This window comes from Capsicum annuum, chromosome 7, assembly GCF_002878395.1.
Source record: "Capsicum annuum cultivar UCD-10X-F1 chromosome 7, UCD10Xv1.1, whole genome shotgun sequence".
NCBI classification, from domain to species: Eukaryota; Viridiplantae; Streptophyta; class Magnoliopsida; order Solanales; family Solanaceae; genus Capsicum; species Capsicum annuum.
Genome location: NC_061117.1, coordinates 156,471,171 through 156,490,284, shown reverse-complemented (window position 1 = coordinate 156,490,284; position 19,114 = coordinate 156,471,171).

The window sequence follows — 19,114 nt, the reverse complement described above, 5'->3', positions numbered from 1 at the left end:
CATCACCCAAGTCACCAAACTATACCACATTCAAAATAAAAATTCACCTCTCACCTACTTACACTTAATCAATTTCAAGTGACTAAGTCTCCTCATATGTTAGGAAACTAAACTATATTAAAAACAAAAATGAAACATTTTCAAGTCACTAAGTCACCTCCAAAAACAACAAACTAAACTACGTTAAAAATAATAAATCCACATTTCAAGTACCTACACTTAATCGATTTCAACTCATAAGTCATCACCCAAGTCACCAAACTATACCACATTCAAAATAAAAATTCACCTCTCACCTACTTACACTTAATCAATTTCAAGTGACTAAGTCTCCTCATATGTTAGCAAACTAAACTACATTCAAAACAAAAATTTCCATTTCAAGTATCTAAACTTCAACATATTCAAGTCACTAAGTCACCTCCTAAAACAACAAACTAAACTACCTTCAAAATGATAAATTCACATTTCAAGTACATACACGTAATCAATTTCAAGTGAATAAGTCACCACCCAAGTCACCAAAATAAACCACATTCAAAAGAAAAATTTGCATTTCAACTACCTACACTTAATCAATTTCAAATGACTAAGTCACCTCACAAGTTACCAAACTAAACTAGATTCAAAATAAAAAATTTTATTTCAAGTATCTAAACTTCAACATATTCAAGTGACTAAGTCACCTCCTAAAACAACAAACTAAACTAACTTCAAAATGATAAATTCACATTTCAAGTACATACACTTAATCAAATTCAAGTGAATAAGTCACCACCCAAGTCACCAAACTAAACCCCATTCAAACCAAAAATTCACATTTCAACTACCAACACTTAATCAATTTCAAGTGACTAAGTCACCTCACATGTTACCAAACTAACCCACATTCAAAACATAACTTCACATTTCAAGTACCTAAACTTCAACATTTTCAAGTAACTAAGTCACCTCCTAAAACAACAAACTAAACTACCTTCAAAATGATAAATTTACCTTTCAAGTACCTACACTTAATCAATTTCAAGTGAATAAGTCACCAAACTAAACCACGTTCAAAATAAAAAATCATCTTTCACCTACTAAGTCACCTCCCAAATTATCAAGCATAGCAAAATTCACAATTAAAAGTTCACATTTCAAGTACCTACGCTTCAACAAAATTCAAAATAAAAGTTCACCTTCAAGTAACTACACTTATTCACTTTCAAGTAACATATTCATTTATAGTATAATAAGCAAAACAATTGAACAAGTGTAATGAAGCAAATGGGTAGAGGCGTCGAATGTCCCTCTCACACCATATAATCATCACAAAATTTCTATGGCTTTCAAAGTCTTCTACAGTGAATAATCCTAAACTAAACTACATTTAAAGACTTCATTATAAGAAAATAGAGAGAAATCAACTTACCTTTACTTGGCCTAAATTAAAGAGAAAGAGATAAGAGATCACTGGAAAAATAGCAAAGAAATCCTTTTTCCGAATTCGAATCTTGTCAAACAGTAACATCAAAGTCCAAGCAACCCATTAGGCAACTAGAAGAAAAAAATCTTGACCATTAAGCAAAATAAGAAATCACAAAAATGGGGGAAATATGTTTGAATATTTTAGCTTCATGGAAACTTTGCAAGAACTTTAATTTAACTCTCAATGTCAACTAAAAATTATAGTTTTCTCTCTCAATGTCAACTCAAAATCACAAGAAAATATTACATCTATTTATATACCTTTAGATAGTCCATAGTTTTCACTCTCAATGTCAACTCAAAATCACAAGAAAATATTACATCTCTTAGTTTTTTTCCTTCATACAACAAATTTCATCAACAATGGCAAAAAAACCTAGCATGAATCGTCAAAATATGAAAAGGACAACTAATTTGATCAATAATGGCAAAGAAATCAATGGCAACTAATTTGTTCAACAATGTCAAAGAAATCAATGTTAAATTATTTTTATATCACATATGAGTGGAAAAGCCAAGAATGGAAAAGGATTTGGGTGTTGGTACCTGGGAAGCGGCGATGGCAATCGGCGGCGGCGGTGGCAGTTAGCGGCAACGATGGATTTGGAAGTGTGTATTTTGTGTGTGTATGTCGATTTTATGTGTGTGCATGTTGATTTTATCTTTGTGTTTCAATTGGGGTTTTTGTGTGTGTTGTGTAAAATTCGATCGGGTCGGGTTGGGTCGTGTGGGGGTGGGGTTGGGTAGGAGTTATTTTATAAAATATTTTCTTAATTAATTTCTTGAAAACCAACCACATGTGATCGGTTTTTACAAAATTATTGATAAATTAAAGTTTAATAAACTACAATTAATAAATTAATAAATTAAAATTAAATTTTAATAAATTAATTTTTTAATAAATTCTATAATATTTATAACAATAACAAGAGTAGTACGTTTCCTTAATCGTATAATAATATCAATGAATTTTGCAAATTATGATAAATTTTTGGTTATATATATATATATATATATATATATATATATATATATATATATATTATTTATAACAATAACACGAGTAGTATATTTCCTCAATCGTATAATAATATCAATGAGTTTTACAAATTGCGAAATAATTTTGATTAATTAGCTTTTAATTACGAGATTATATATATATACCTCATAATACAACGTATTAATCAGATAAATTATCGATTACTTATCTTACGTTATTACAACTTCAACAATATATGCATATCTACATTGATACAAAATAGTATATTTATTTCCTCAATAGTATGATATCAATGTATTATTCAAAATATTTTGATATATAGATTCAGTTATCAAACTTTCAATTACTGCATACGTTACTGCATGAGATATACGATATATACATATATTCAATTGTCTATCAGCTTTCAAATATGTACTATAAACATCACATATATGATTTTACTAACCCATAATAATATACAACGTATTTCACATATACTCAGATATAAAATTTTTAAGCAAAAAAAAACTCAAATTCACCGCCAAAATTTGGCGGTCGTTCAAAATTCGAAATTCAAAGCAAATGGTAAGTATATGCCAGTTTCAGGATTCAATTTTTTGTTTCCCTCCTGTACTTTCTTCCTCCCCTCCCCCCTCATATATACCTCATAATACTTGTATTACGTTATTACAACTTCAATAACATACGCGTGTTTATATTCACACAAAATAGTATATCAATTTCCTCAATAGTATGATATCAACGTATCATTCAAAATATTTTGATATATAGATTCAGTTGTCTAGCTTTCGATTACTGCATACGTCACTACCTGAGATATATGTATATATACATATATTCAATTGTCTATTAGCTTTCAAATACGTACTATAAATATCACATATATAATCTTACTACCCCATAATAATATATAATGTATTTCACATATACTGATCAAATAAATTATCAATTAGTTTATCTTATGTCATTAATATACCTTCACTATATAATATGTATATACTATATATATACCTATACATACACACACATATACACACTATCGACTATATCAAGTTCTAAATACGTACTATACACATCACATACGTACACGAGTATATTATCCAATAATATAATGCGACGTATATCATATACATACTATGATGAGTGATCAATTAATTTGATTATCTTACATTAATATAACTTCAACGTACAGTATATTATTACTTTTGTCGTTTCAAATAAAGGTATTCAATATGTTTGGATAAATTCCACTAGGTATTGACTACATCGTTCATCAATCGATCACTACATCATATGTATATATATATATATATATATATATATATATAAAGATATTTATATATATGAACTCTTGAATGTGTACTATATACATCACACCCACAAGTATATTACATTATAATAAAACACATTCATTATATTCTAATGGATTATCGATTATATATTACAATATTATGACTACAATAGTAGCATAATATCACTATCCCAATGGTATGATATATATATATATATATATATATATATATATACACACACACACACATATTCATTATACAAAGATTATGCATGTTTCACGTCATTTAACGTATCTATAAAGAAAAATATTTATTTTATATATTGAAACATAAGTAAAAGATAAAGATTATGTTTAACATAATTTATTTTATTTTATTATTATTATATTGGTTATTGACAACCTGTGATCCGCGTAATTTCAAATAATAATATATTAGATTATATAGTTATTTTTTAATAAAAACCAACCACAAGTGGTTGGTTTCCTAAATATTATTTAATTTTTAATTTTTTAATTTCAAAACCAGCCATAAGTGGTCGGTTTTGAAAATTATTTTTATTTTTTATTTTAACTAAAAGCTGACCATAAGTGGTCGATTTTTTAAAATTATTTTCTTTTTATTTTAATTAAAAACCGACCATAAGTGGTCAGTTTTTTTTTTACTTTTTATTTTAGTTAAAAATTGACCATAAGTGTTTGATTTTTTAAAATTATTTTCTTTTTATTTTAATTAAAAACCGACTGCAAGTGGTCTGTTTATTAAAAATATTTTATTTTTTCTAATTAAATACCGACCTGTGGTTGGTTTTTAAAAATATCTTTTAATTATATTTTTCATATAAATCTGACCACAAGTGATCGGTTATTTTATTTTTTATTTTTAATTTTAAAAAAAAATAATAATTAATATAAAAAATATTGAAATGACTATTTTAAAATTTTAAAATATAAAAGCGACCACAATCTGCGGTCGGATTTTTGTAGTCGGAAATTTGTATTTTTTAGTAGTGATTATAGCACAAATGGGAAGGTGAATAGGAAAAATAAAAAAAAATATGCTGCAAGGATCAAGACATGGATCAAGGGATACAATTCATACATGGAAGGTTATTTAGGCTAAAATTGGGCTAAAATAAAAAACAACCTATGATCTAGACCCAACTTACTATCTTTCAGCATAGGCAAAACTAACCAGACAAGTTATGGATTCAACACACAAAAGGAACTAAGTAGTATCTCACACACAGATAGCACAGAGTTAATATTACCAACTACTACCTATCCGGTTCATACAATTATTAGCAAGTGATTATAATATCTCTAACCCTAATTCCATAACAAGATCCATAATGTCTACACATATATGCATTCACAAAGTTCTTAAACACAAAATTTTGGAGGGGTATCAAAAATCAATCAAAACATGACTACTGCCCTAAATACTTAAAAATCTCCTAATTACACGAAAACTAAACACAATACAAATAAAACACCATACGACACAAAATTATAATAGACATTCAGTTCTACAACTATACCGCTGCCGATAGAAAAAGAAGCACGACGGCATGATATGCCCAGCCCCAACTAAAAACTACACACTGTCCTCAATGTGCTAAAATAAATTTGTAACACCCTGAAATTGGGTCCCGAGATGTCACACGGTACTTAGTTACACAAGTGACCCCAAGCTAACCCTCCTACTGGCATAACTCATAAGCAACTGGATTAAATACTTAAACCTATATAAAATCAGCGAAAACATAGCACTTCTCTGAACTTGATCAATACAAATATGAACTTTACAAGATTACAACTTTGCTTTTACAAAATGAAACCGAAACTTAATAGATCAACTTCTACTGACTGTCTATGAAGCCTCTACTAGTACTGACTTTAGATAGCCGGGTCATGACTCCCAACTATCCAAGCTCAATATGATTAAAATAAGAAAATACAGTACTTCTCGAACTGTATAACTAACTCAAGCCCTTGAATCAAAAGCACTCACCACCTGCTGACTGGAAGCTGCAAACTGAGTGACTATGGTATGTGCGTTACTACTTGTACCAATATTATGAGATAATATACCACATAGATATATATATATATATATATATATATGGGTCAGTACTTTGGGAATGTACTGAGTATGTGGGGGTGTATGCAATATTTTTAAGTAATATCATAAGTGTAAAATAAAATCATGCATGCTGACAATAATGACTCTCTTCGCTTAAATTAAACTGCAATATAGTTTCTCATAAATCATCAATAGTAACACATGCTTCATAAATTTCATAAATCATTAGATTCAACTCAAACTCTTTGACTCATGACTTAGAGTGACTCGGTAACTTAAGAAACTTAGACTATTATGGACATGGGAGTTTCTTATAGCCGACATAAACCATGTAAGATTATATGGAGTCCAACGTCTTGCCGACGTTGGGGAGAGCTATTCTATCCTTGCCATCAGAGTAGAACCTTAACTTTAGTGATCACTGTCTTGGTCTTTGGCCCTTAATCTTTATCCTATAATGGCACGTAGTTCTGGGGAAGTAGGATGCGCTGAACCCACACTTCCCACTTGGTGCTAAATACTACTCCCAGACTCAAGCTCAGAACGTGTTAGGAAATCCACCTTAATTAACTCAAGGGTCTACCATATACACCAAAATCATAAATATATCTCATCGGTAAATCAAAAATAATTTGTGGATTCCTAACTCGACTCAACTCAAAATAATCTTTCTCAGCATCAAGTGAACTTGCTTATTAACTCATATCAAATGTCAAAACATCAAGAAAGCATCACAAGATTCATTCTTGACTCTTAAGTTCAAACGTCAATATATATATTCAATAATCAACTTCTCATGGAAAAGCTTAAAATCATGACTCTTATTATTTATCACTTGAAAATCATCAATTCTAATTCATAGTAGCAATATACAATTCATAGCATAAGTTCTCAATTTAGGAAATAAAACAATGAAATAGTCATGTATATCAATCTTGAATAGCTCAATTCGAATAACTCGACCATAAAGTAATTTGGGTATAAACCCATTTTGCACAATCATGAAATTCCAATAGTAAAAAAAATCAATTCTTTGGGCACAAGAATGAAAGGATATTCTTGTTCAAGCCTCACATACCTTGATTATGATTTTGAGATAAAGAAACTTTATTGGAACTTCTTTCTTGCACTTATGAGCTAAATTTCTTGATGCCTTCACTTAGATATTTTAAATCTTGAACCACTTGAAAGTATTTATGGAAGGTTCTTGAATTTTTTTGGAGAAGATTGGACTTTTGGGTTGAGAGAAAACCCTAGCTTCTTGAATGTTCTTGGAAAAAAATTGGAGAGAAATAAATTTCTCTTCTCTACTTGGATATATATATAGAGAGAGGGTAAGAACGGGTGGAAAATACCAAAATACCCTAGAACAAATTCTAGAACTAGAGCGCAATTTTTGGCCCTGGCGCGACGCGCCAGGTTCGCGGTCCTTCACTGGATTTGGACAATTAGGAAACTGCTCATTCGTGCAATGCGGTGAAATCGCGTTCTCACCTTGGTTGTGACCTTGAAGGGCACCGCGAAGCGGTGGAATTGTGTTGGTGCTGTGGAATTTGACAATCCTAATATTAGGCCTTGGCGCGATACGTCAATATCGCGGAGGCTCATTGGAAAATGACAATTGCCATTTTGGCTATCTCCGCGATGTGCTAAAGTGCTAGGTGGCATACTGTCTCACTAAAATGACTCTAACTCTTCACCCGAGTGTCAAATTTGGGCGAATTTGGTATCGATGGAAAGCTTATTCAATGCTCTACAAGACAAAAAGTCAAAATTAGGGAAATTCTACATGGTTCAATCATCATTCACTTTGAAAGTCATTTTCATATACTCAAAATACGGATTTAGACTTAAGGAACGATCGGGGTATTACAATATCTCCCTCTTGGAAACATTCGTCCTCGAATGTTGCTAGTTTGGCCAAGAATACAGAGAAAACTAAAGATACACAGCTGAAACAACTTGCTAATCTGAATCTATATCTTTCTAAACTTTGGAGTACTTCGTTGAATGTATAAACTCGTGATGAGAATAGCTATACCGCTGGATCCAAGACTCGAAAAGAATAGAATAGAGGACAGCTATAATTCTCGACTGAGTCTGAGCTGATTTGCCTTCTGCTTATAATAAAGAGCGGGCTCATGCTGAGAGTTTAGGATTCACTTGATGTGATCAGGGTGCAATCGTACTCATAGACTGCGAAATGATAATTTATGTAGGCATAAGTCATGAGAAACAAGGCTAAGATTATACAATGGGTTTTACATTGTCTGGGCTAGAATACTTGAAAAATAAGAATCGTTCAATGAATGCTTACAGACTGAATCTTAATTAGATATCCAAATCTGAAGCTGATGCTGGATACCTATACTTGAACTGAATTCGCAGATCTTGGGTGCGAGCAACTACTTACCAGATTGACCATACTTATGAAACTTCGAGTAGTAAGACCAGACTAGTTCCAAAAATAGAAAACCATAGAAACCTATATGCAAAATTTTAAAACTGGGCTACTGACTATACAAACTGAATAGTACTAGATACTTATACTTAAATGGAGGATTTCTTCAACACCCTTCTAAGGAATTCTAACAGTATGAAGGAGCAAGGAACTTTAGGCAAGATCTAAACAAGATATCTGGATCAGAGATCATAGAATTTCCATAATCCCATAGCTTGGAACATAAACCTATAAATCATAAGTCGGGATAGAAGTACTAGGCCTCAAGCAATGCAACTCCTTACTCTCAAACTTAACCACACTTCTCAAACACTATCTCGACTATACTATACCCTTTCCAATACCATACTTGATCGATACGACTTATAATCCTCATATGGCACTGATACTTCCATCTACTCATATCTCCTCGAACTAAACCCTCTCATCATCTTCATGCCTAACTTAGAACCACAAGAACCACCACATGACACCATTCTAGATCATGGACTTCCATACATCTATATTTTTTTCAACCTCTTACTTCAAGAGGAATTCTCATTACCACTTCGACAACTCCAATCCACCTAGTACTAGCCATTTACTAACGTGCAATGCATTCATCCGCACGTACACAAACACGACCTTCGAGCCCATATTCATAACAACATATGCATTCCTAATCAAATACTTATAAAGCCTTTTCTTCATATTCTACACACCTCTTATCAAGAACAACTCCCATGCACTCACCTTAAGCAAGCACACCCGACATATTCCAAACTAATCAAGTCCTACACAAACGCTTCACTTCAATATTCCTTCAGACTCATGGAATTACACAAAATGAACATTCAAAAATCTCCCCAATCATTACACATTAAACTTTGACTAACCGTGACATGTATCAAAGACTTAGCCTTAATCTCACTTCACATTACTGCCTAGCCAAAGTAGCATGCCAGCCTCTATCGTTGATAAGGAAATATCTTCTCTCTCCCGTCTAGACAACTATTCACCACCACTATCTTGATTAAGGAAAGATAAATAAAAGATTAGAGCATGAGGATTTGACACATGAATAGATACTATGAATAACTTGACACTCAACTGAGGCTTGAGGAATAGAGGATTTAACATCATAAACTTGTAAAAGAAATACAGCTCGAGGACATGCATAATATAAATCTGAATTTTTTTGTTGATCATTAGAAACATTACTTGAGCACTTGAACTGAACATACCACAAGGCTTGAGTACATGAGTCATGATCCGCATGACCTAAATTTGGAACTCGCAACTTACGAAATATAATTCCAACTGCTTAAAGATCTGAAGCTCCGCATTTTTTTGGGAACTAAGAGTGGGCATGATTCCTTATGATATGAACGAGTTATGATCATAGAACTGAAACGTAAACCATGAGTAATTATTAGAATAACTAAAAAATACTGAAATAAAAATAGGTCAAGCATTATTCTTTATCACGGCTACCTTACAACTTACTAGTACATCTCTTAAAATTTGAAAGCTTAACTTGGTTACTCATCCTATCATTTTCCCCTTAGACTTAAGCCATCACTCTGAGTAGGTAAACCACTATATACACGTTATCTAAACTGAAATCATTTTACTCTAGAGTCCGGGATATAATCAATACACAAGAACAATAGATTTTAATCTGAATGACTACATCTAAAAACACACAACCACTTTCTTACACCATCGTCTGAGCTACATCCTATCCCTCTATACCTCCAGTAGTCATCATATGATACTTGCTCGCTCACTAACTTTGAATTTGGAAGAGCATCCCCATAGTCGGAGTATACACCATCTAATGCTTTAACCCTTATTTCTAGTAACTCAACTTCAGAATTTAAAATCTTAGATTCTAACGCTCAACTTGAATATTTCCCAACCTTTGACGGACCTTACTACTACTGTCATAGCCTACTAATATCACACTTGTAAACTTATATTGCTAAACTATGAGAATCAAAATCACACAAAAAGGCTCAACATTTTCAATCTAAACTCCTTAACTTAGCCATCAAGAATATCGTTCATTACCCGACTATTCTTTTCTTTACCTAGTATCTCCACGGTGCCACTATCTACACCACATGCAATGATCCTCGAAAATAATGTAGCCCCATAGTACCTTGGGCAAACTTCCTTATCATAGATACAATCACAAACTTGACTACAAATCAACCAAACTTAAGCTCTTGCATACACTGTTTAAGCATATTAGGTCACTTCCCTATAACTGATGCCATTAACCAAGAAATCATCACATCTACCTCCATAGCCACCAATCATTCAAGCTTAATGCCTAGCGCTCAACATAACTTACAACTCCACCTTACACACAAAATTTTCACTCAAAACCTATAAAACAAAACATCAATAAACACTAGCCTACTTAAACCTCATAACAATAATAATTGGTCATAATCAAATGGCCTATCTCATTTACGCTCCATCAACACGTCTTTTTCTACCCATCATTCCTATCTACCCTTCATACACAGCTTAACTTAGTTCATAGCTCTCTAAGCCTCAACTTAACTTCCTCTTACAATCTCAGGCGCACCTAAGTTAACAACACTCATCCAATAAGTATCTTCATCCATAATCTATACTTGTCTTGTGTAACACACACTGTCAACAACTCTCTTCACACTTCAAGCAAACTATTATTTACCTTAATCAGTAACTCATTCTCTTTATTCCACGAGCTAATGCACAAGGACATATTACTTCATTACTAACTCGATCATATGCAAAAAGGCTCGGTTATACATACTTTCAACAAATAACACTTACCACCCTTCTTGCCACTATACCTCTAAACTCAGTTCCAACCAGCACGAGGATAAAAGATGAACAACAAGTCACTAATGATTCAAAATAGGCCTCACCCGGCTTCACTAGTCTTTGACTTTACATTTTAAAAAAGAATTTTAGGTGGATAACAAAGCAATTATCTAGTAAATCGAAAGAGCCCCACATGGCTTCACTAGACTTTCAGTTTTAACAACATAATGATGACAAGATTACGAGAGGTAGAAACTTGACATACAATATTCGATGATTTATGGATACATATCTCACTCTGTGTTAACTAAATAACTCATAAGGGTGAGGACATAACATTAAGCTTGGGGGAACTTATAACACGCTGGAAGGCTCTGCTCAAGCTATTTTGTGAAACTTCTGAAACTCCTCACTAGTAAGTCTGAGAGCATTATCAGAGGGAGGAAATTGGAACTCGCTGATTATGTTACCTCAAGAATAGTACATAGATAAAGAAGTATAAATTATCATTATGTATTTCGAGAAGGAATCTAGAAGTGCAACTGACTTGGGCTTATTACATGATTTATAAGCAAAGCATGATAAGGCACTAATAGGATACTTTCTATCTTATTTACAACTCCATAACTATCTATGGAGACTATTTAAGAAAGTACAATCTACAAAGAGTTGAGCTTGACTGTCTCTAATACATTAAAAATAAGGCGAGGATGCCTTGAATAGAGTAAGATGAGAATCCGTAGAAGTTTCTCAAAGAACCTTTCTATAGCATGATCTAAGACTTAAAAGAATGGAGACCTTTTCTAAATGCCTTGTTGCCTCTCAAAGAAAATTACAGACGTCTCCATACTATTCCGCAAGATTCTACTAGACACAGCTTCATAGAAACCCTAGGACACTCAAACTCTGTGATCTAATACCAATTTTATAATGCCCCGAAATTAGGTCTCGAGATGTCACATGGTACTTAGGGGCACAAGTGACCCCAAGCTAACCCTTCTACTAGCATAACTCATAAGCAACTGGATTAAATGCTTAAATCTATATAAAATCAGTGAAAACATAGCACTTCTCTGAACTTGATCAATACAAATATGAACGTTACAAGATTACAACTCTGATTTTACAAAATAAAACTGAAACTAAATACATCTACTGACAGTCTATGAAGCCTCTACTAGTATTGGCTTTAGATAGCCGGGTCATGACTCCCAACTATCCAAGCTCAATACGACTAAAATAAGAAAATACAATACTTCTCGAACTGTATAACTAACTCAAGCCCTTAAATCAAAAGGACTCACCACCTACTGACTAGAAGCTGCAAACTGAGTGAATGGGATGTGCGCTACCACTTGTACCTACATTATAAGACAATGTAGTACATAGACCTATATATATATGGGTCAGTACTTTGGGAATGTACTGAGTATATGGGGGTGTATGCAATATTTTTAAATAATATCATAGGTGTAAAATAAAATCATACATGCTGACAATAATGACTCTCTTCGCTTGAATTAAATTTTAATATAGTTTCTCATAAATCATCAACAGTAATACATGCTTCATAAATCTCATAAATCATTAGACTCAACTCAAAATCTTTAACTCATGACTTAGAGTGACTCGGTAACTCAAGAAACTTAGACTATTCTGGACTTGGGAGTTTCTTATAACCGACATAAACCATGTGAGCTTACATGGAGTCCAACATCTTTCCCACATTGGTGAGAGCTGTTTTATCCTTGCCATTGGAGTAGAACCTTAAATTTAGTGATCACTGTCTTAGCCTTTGGCCCTTAATCTTTATCCCACGATGGCATGTAGTTCTGGGGAAGTAGGATGCTCTAAACCCATACTTCCCACTCGGTGCTAAATACTACTCCCAGACTCAAGCTCAAAACGTGTTAGGAAATCCACCTTAATCAACTAAAGGATTTACCATATAGACCAAAATCATAAATCTATCTCATCGGTAAATCATAAATAAATTGTGGATTCCTAACTCGACTCAACTCAAAATAAGCTTTCTCAACATCAAGTGGACTTACGTATTAACTTATATCAAATGTCAAAACTTTAAGAAAGCATCAAATGATTCATTCTTGACTCTTAAACTCAAACATCAATATATATATTCAGTAATCAACTTCTCATGGAAAAGCTTAAAATCATGACTTATTATTTATCACTTGAAAATCATCAATTCTAATTCATAGTAGCAATATACAATTCATAGCATAAGTTCTTAATTTAGGAAATAAAATAATAAAATAGTCATGTATATCAATCTTAAATATCTCAATTCTAATAACTCAATCATAAAGTAATTTGGGTATAAACCCACTTTGCACAATCATAAAATTCCAATAGTAAAACAAATCAATTCTTTAGGCACAAGAATGAAAGGATATTCTTGTTCAAGCCCCACATACATTGATTATGATTTTGACATGAAGAAACTTGATTGGAACTTGTTTCTCACACTTATGATGTAAATTTCTTGATTCCTTAATTTAGATATCTTAAATCTTGAACCACTTGAAGGTATTTATGGAAGGTTCTTGAATTTTCTTGGAGAAGATTGGATTTTTGGGTTGAGAGAAAACCCTAGCTTCTTGAATGTTCTTGGAAAGAAATTGGAGAGAAATGAATTTATCTTCTCTACTTTGATATATATATAGAGAGAGAGAGAGGGGGGGAGGGTAAGAACAGGTGGAAAAGATAAAAATACCCTTGAACAAATTCTAGAATATAGCCCTATTTTTGGCCCTGGCGCGATGCGGTAGGATCGCAGTCCTTCACTAGATTTGGATAATTGGGAAACTGCTCAGTGGCGTGATGCAGTAAAATCGCATTGTCACCTTGGTTATGACCTGGAAGGGCACCGCGATACGGTGGAATCACATGGTGCATTGGAATTTGACAATCCTAATATTGGGCCTTGGTGCAATGCGTCAATATCGCAAAGGCTCACTGGAAAATGACAATTGACATTTTGGCTATCTCCGTTATGCGCTAAAGTATTAGGTGGCATACTGTCTCACTAAAATGACTCTAACTCTTCACCCGAGTGTCATATTTGGGTGAATTTAGTATCGATGGAAAGCTTATTCAATGCTCTATAGAACAAAAAGTCAAAATTAGGGAAATTCTACATGGTTCAATCATCATTCACTTTGAAAGTCATTTCCATATACTCAAAAGATGGATTTAGACTTAAGGAATGATCGAGGTATTACAAAAGTAAAATAAGAGGAAGTGAGAACATACCTGGGACGCACTAGGTGCCCGAGTCATGAGCATCCTCAGATAGGGCATATCAGCTGGCGGAGGTGGTGGTGGTAGCGATGCACTACTAGATGATGCATCCGCTGCTATTGATGCACACCTTTTCCTATCGATTAATATGTATCCATCGAATCATGTCTGATCCTAATGGCCTGGTCATATGGCATATCAGGATCAAGTAAGTCTCTAACGTGACCTCCCTTGGCCCCAACTTCTGGTACCTCCTTATCATTCTTTGCAAAGAAATCAAACTATCTCGATATATACAAAGGAGATATTTGTACCATCGAAGGTATAATGAGGGAGTGGCTACTACATGACTCTCTATGAGAGAGCGTACCTCTGCTTATAATATATCAAACTCCCTCCTCATCTGGGCTAGATCCAGCATATCTATCTCTATAAATTGGGTTGTAACCCATCTCTCAAACTCATCGAGCAGTGTCTAGAAGTCATTACATTGCTCATATAGTGCATCTCTCTGTGTGGCCTTCCATCTAGCCTCTTCCTGCTCAAATTAAGTCCTAACCCCTGATTTCATCTGCTCATAGAGGATAGTCATATCGGTCTTAACAACCCTCAACCTAGAATTGGTGGCCCTCTGGCTATCCATAAAGCTTTCTAAAAACTCGCTAGATATAGCAATCATACATGTAGTAGGAACTGTAGTGGATAGGCAAGTAGGCTCTAAAGATAGACCAACCAGCTCTGAGGTCAAATCCGGGGCTAAATAAGAAGTTATTGGTGTCCCTTCACTGTATGTACTTAAATCTGAAGCCTCTCTCTATTCCCCTATATCTATATTAGCACTAACACCGATATCGCCTCTATGTGTTGCAAGCTTTGTGGAAACTAATAGGCCCTAAGTCTGGGCCCTAGGTACTGCTACTGGCTTTGTAGATCTCCTGGAAGGTTTGGGGATGCCAGACCCTCTATAGTCTTTGTCTGTGTAGTCATAGTTGCAAGTACTCTTTTGTCTACTCCTGATATCTCAGGTACACTTGTCTCATCACACAACCTCTGAATTAGGCAAGGGAATGGCAGATTAGTCAACTCCCCAAATACTCTATCGTGTAGGTTATACCTGAGAATGGTAGCAAAATCAAAAGCATAACCAGCCATCATACAAGCAACCATATTATAGCAAAATGCAAGAAAAGAATACAAGTATACAATTATATCATATCCAAGTAGAGACAAAAAGAACAAACTTATACATGAAAGTACAAATAGAGACAGATAGACTAAATGTATAGATAATAAGTCAAAGACAGATATATAATCACAACATAGGAACAATAGCTAAGTGCAATAAAAATGATGATGATGATGTGTAATGTACGAGGTTATCGCACAACCTTCTTATACACCTACGAAGCTAAAGCTTTCCAATGTAGAACCCATGGGGGTTCACAACCCATATACTCCCATGATTTTAGGAGTCTACATCTGAAAAAACAAGCTAAAACTAGTTTAAAATGAGACCCAAATTTAATAAAAATTAATTTCAAACTTTACCAGGTAAAATTTCCGAAATCCATTTTAAAAATCAAGAATTGAAGTTGTTTTGAAGATGAAATTGATAGAAAAGTAATAAGATAGGATTAGAAACTTTCCTAAGTGAAAATGGATTGAAATTGAAGTTTCAATCAAAGAAATACAATTTTAGCCCTTCCAAGCCAAAATCCTCAATTTTCACTTTAATCCATGTTAAAACAAGAAATAAATGATAAAAATGGAATAAAGTAGTTGAAATAGGTATTTTAAAGCTTACACAAGCTTAGAAATAGAAGAAATTGCAAAAATGTGAAACCCTATGCTCCAAGTCTCAAAAATGGGGAAAAGAATGGCAAAACATAGGTATTTATAGGGTCCAAGTCTCCACGGACCCCTTCGAGATTAATCCAAAATTCCATGAACTCAAATGAAATATACTATCCTATCAAATTTGATGCTTCGGGCTCAATGAAGATATCATATTTTTGAAAAAATATCATTTTCACAAAGTTGGCCTCCGAAATGGAAAAATATAACTTTCAGAATCGAGGGTCAAAATGAGATTTAAAATCCATAAAACCACACTAACCATGTTACCACCCTAAAATTAATGTTTTGGATCTACTGACATGGTCTGTTTTATCATCTGATGCACAGATCAAAAGACATTGACTGAAGTCAACTATAAGGCTTCTCAAGCTACTAAAAATCATAATATCACTTAAATCATATCAAAATCCACCAAAAAAATCGTCCCAATCATTCCCCCACTCTAGAAATATCATAATGTAACTATGGAGATGGGTAAAATAGTCAATTCATACTGAAACACATATTTCACATTATTCATCAAAAATTCAAGTCGTTACATTTACTAGCATTGTTTCTAAGATATCAATTCAAGTTAAGATTTTGGATTTTTCTTATTATTGTAAGTTCATACTGATGTTTTTATCTATCAATTCTTCTTGTGTGCTTGCAATTATGAGTAGCTAAAAACTACAACTAAGGTTGTGGGAACCATGATGAATTAACAAAATAGGTAAAGTGCGAGGCAATTATAAACCGGTGTGCTTGCATGTATTTTGTTATGATGATTTCTAATGAGTGAAAATATTTGGAACTCGCCTATATTTTAGAATTACTTAAGAGAGAAGTAAGGATTAGGAAATGAAATAACCATGGATATTTGAAGTTATCAACCTTCACCTAATAACTAGAGTTGTAATAGAGAGAGTTAATCTGAGATCGACAACAAGGGTTAAAAGTTCAACATTCGGAGACTAGGAGGAGAAGAGTGAAATTCATCTAACCAAGGTTAAGAGATGTTTATATGAAGTAATATTTTTAGGTTTTCCAAGAAACACATTGGAATAGCTTTCTATCTAAACACCTATGTAGTTATGAGGTCATGGGGATCATAATCCAAGTGCTTTTCCCATAGACAAAAAATCCAACAATCAACAACTATTACTATTTCTCTTTTGTTTCACAAAATCCCCCCCCTTTTACTTATTTGTCAGTTACTTAAATGAACACTTGATAGAATTTTGACCTATTCCCTGTGGGATCGACCCCTACCTATTTGGGTAATATATTTGATTCAATGACTACTTTGTACTTTTGAGAGGTGTAATTTTGACAACATCACTCCTCAGCCTCCAATAATTCTTTTCTATTCTACTTTGTGTTGTTGGTTCTAACTATAGTTCCTTTACCTTGAAAACATCTTCCAAAGTTGTAATTTTCTGAAAGATGTTCCTACATGTTTCCTTGCTTTATTTTTCCAGAACCTTCTTTAAATTCTACAATTTCTCCTACACTACTTTAAAAGGGATTCCTTAGATCTGTACATCCCAATATTCTTTCACCATTTATAGAAACGTCTCATGATTTACCCAAAAATTCAAAAACTTCAAAGGTTTGGTTACTCTTTCCTACTTAGCATTGCAACAAACCTGTGGTAGAGCATGATTTGGCCCTTTTTTAATTAATTATATCACTTTTAATGTAGGGAACTCAGACATAAATTCCATATTCTTAAACACCATATCCAACCTTTTAAAAATGTTATCCTCTTTAATTTTCCTGTTCCACCAAGTAAAATTACTGCCTTAATATTTTATTTATGCTAATGCACAAAAGTTTATGTATTGAGCAAAATCTATTTTTCCATAATGAGTAACTGGCAAGCCCCTCAATTTCTCAGAAGCATCCATGATAACAATAATATCACCACTTACCACCCAAGGCTTATCTATATTGTTGCTATTCTCTTCCAAGTCTTCCCATAATTCAAGCTTATCCAAAGCATTACATCTAGCATAAACTGTAGATACGAAGACCTCTTTTTGTATTGATTGATGTACAAATTGTATATTAATTTGTTGATGTATATAATTAACCACACTTCCAATACATTCATTATTCCAAAACACCCAAATTTTAAAAGAATAGTTGGCTACAACCTTATTCATCTCAAGTTTTCTTCTATAATTCTCTAACTCTTGTGGCCTTTGAAAAGGTTCAAATAGGGCAATATATGCTTATTTTTTTCTTTTTCTTATATAAATTAATCTCTCAAAATAATTCTAAGTGTTAACTGATCTAATGTTCCAACAAAGAAGCTTGTCCATATTAGTTAGACAATAGGGGTTTTGTAAAGTACTCCTTGTACTTCTAATCTTACCAGATTTAGTAGTCTTTCTTCCAGCTCTCATCTCATTTGTAGGTCTTGGGAGGTATTGATGACAAGTCTCCTAACGAGGCTAATATGTACAGGACTTTGTTGCTCGTATTCTGTCAAATTCTAGTATAGTTTACGATATCGTCCCACAGAGATTGGAAAATCTATGATACAAACTTGTATTATTTGACTAATAGTTGATAATATCAAATTGATGAAAAGCGAGTAATTTCTTAAGTTTGAAAATAAAGTAGGTGAAGAAATTGTGCTTAAAAGATTATCTTAGAGAGGAAGTTGGGGTTGTTGAATTCACTTGATATGTTTATTATAATAAAATCATTAATTTATTAATTTCTACAAAATTGTAGATTATACTTGATTTATGTGTATATGAGGAATAAAGACCTCTTGCGAGTAATCTTTAAATCAATAAACTTACTTGAGACAATCTCTCCGCGAGGATACAGATTGAAAGAAATAAGATAAAGACCCCTCAAATCAACAATCTTATTTGAGTCAATCCC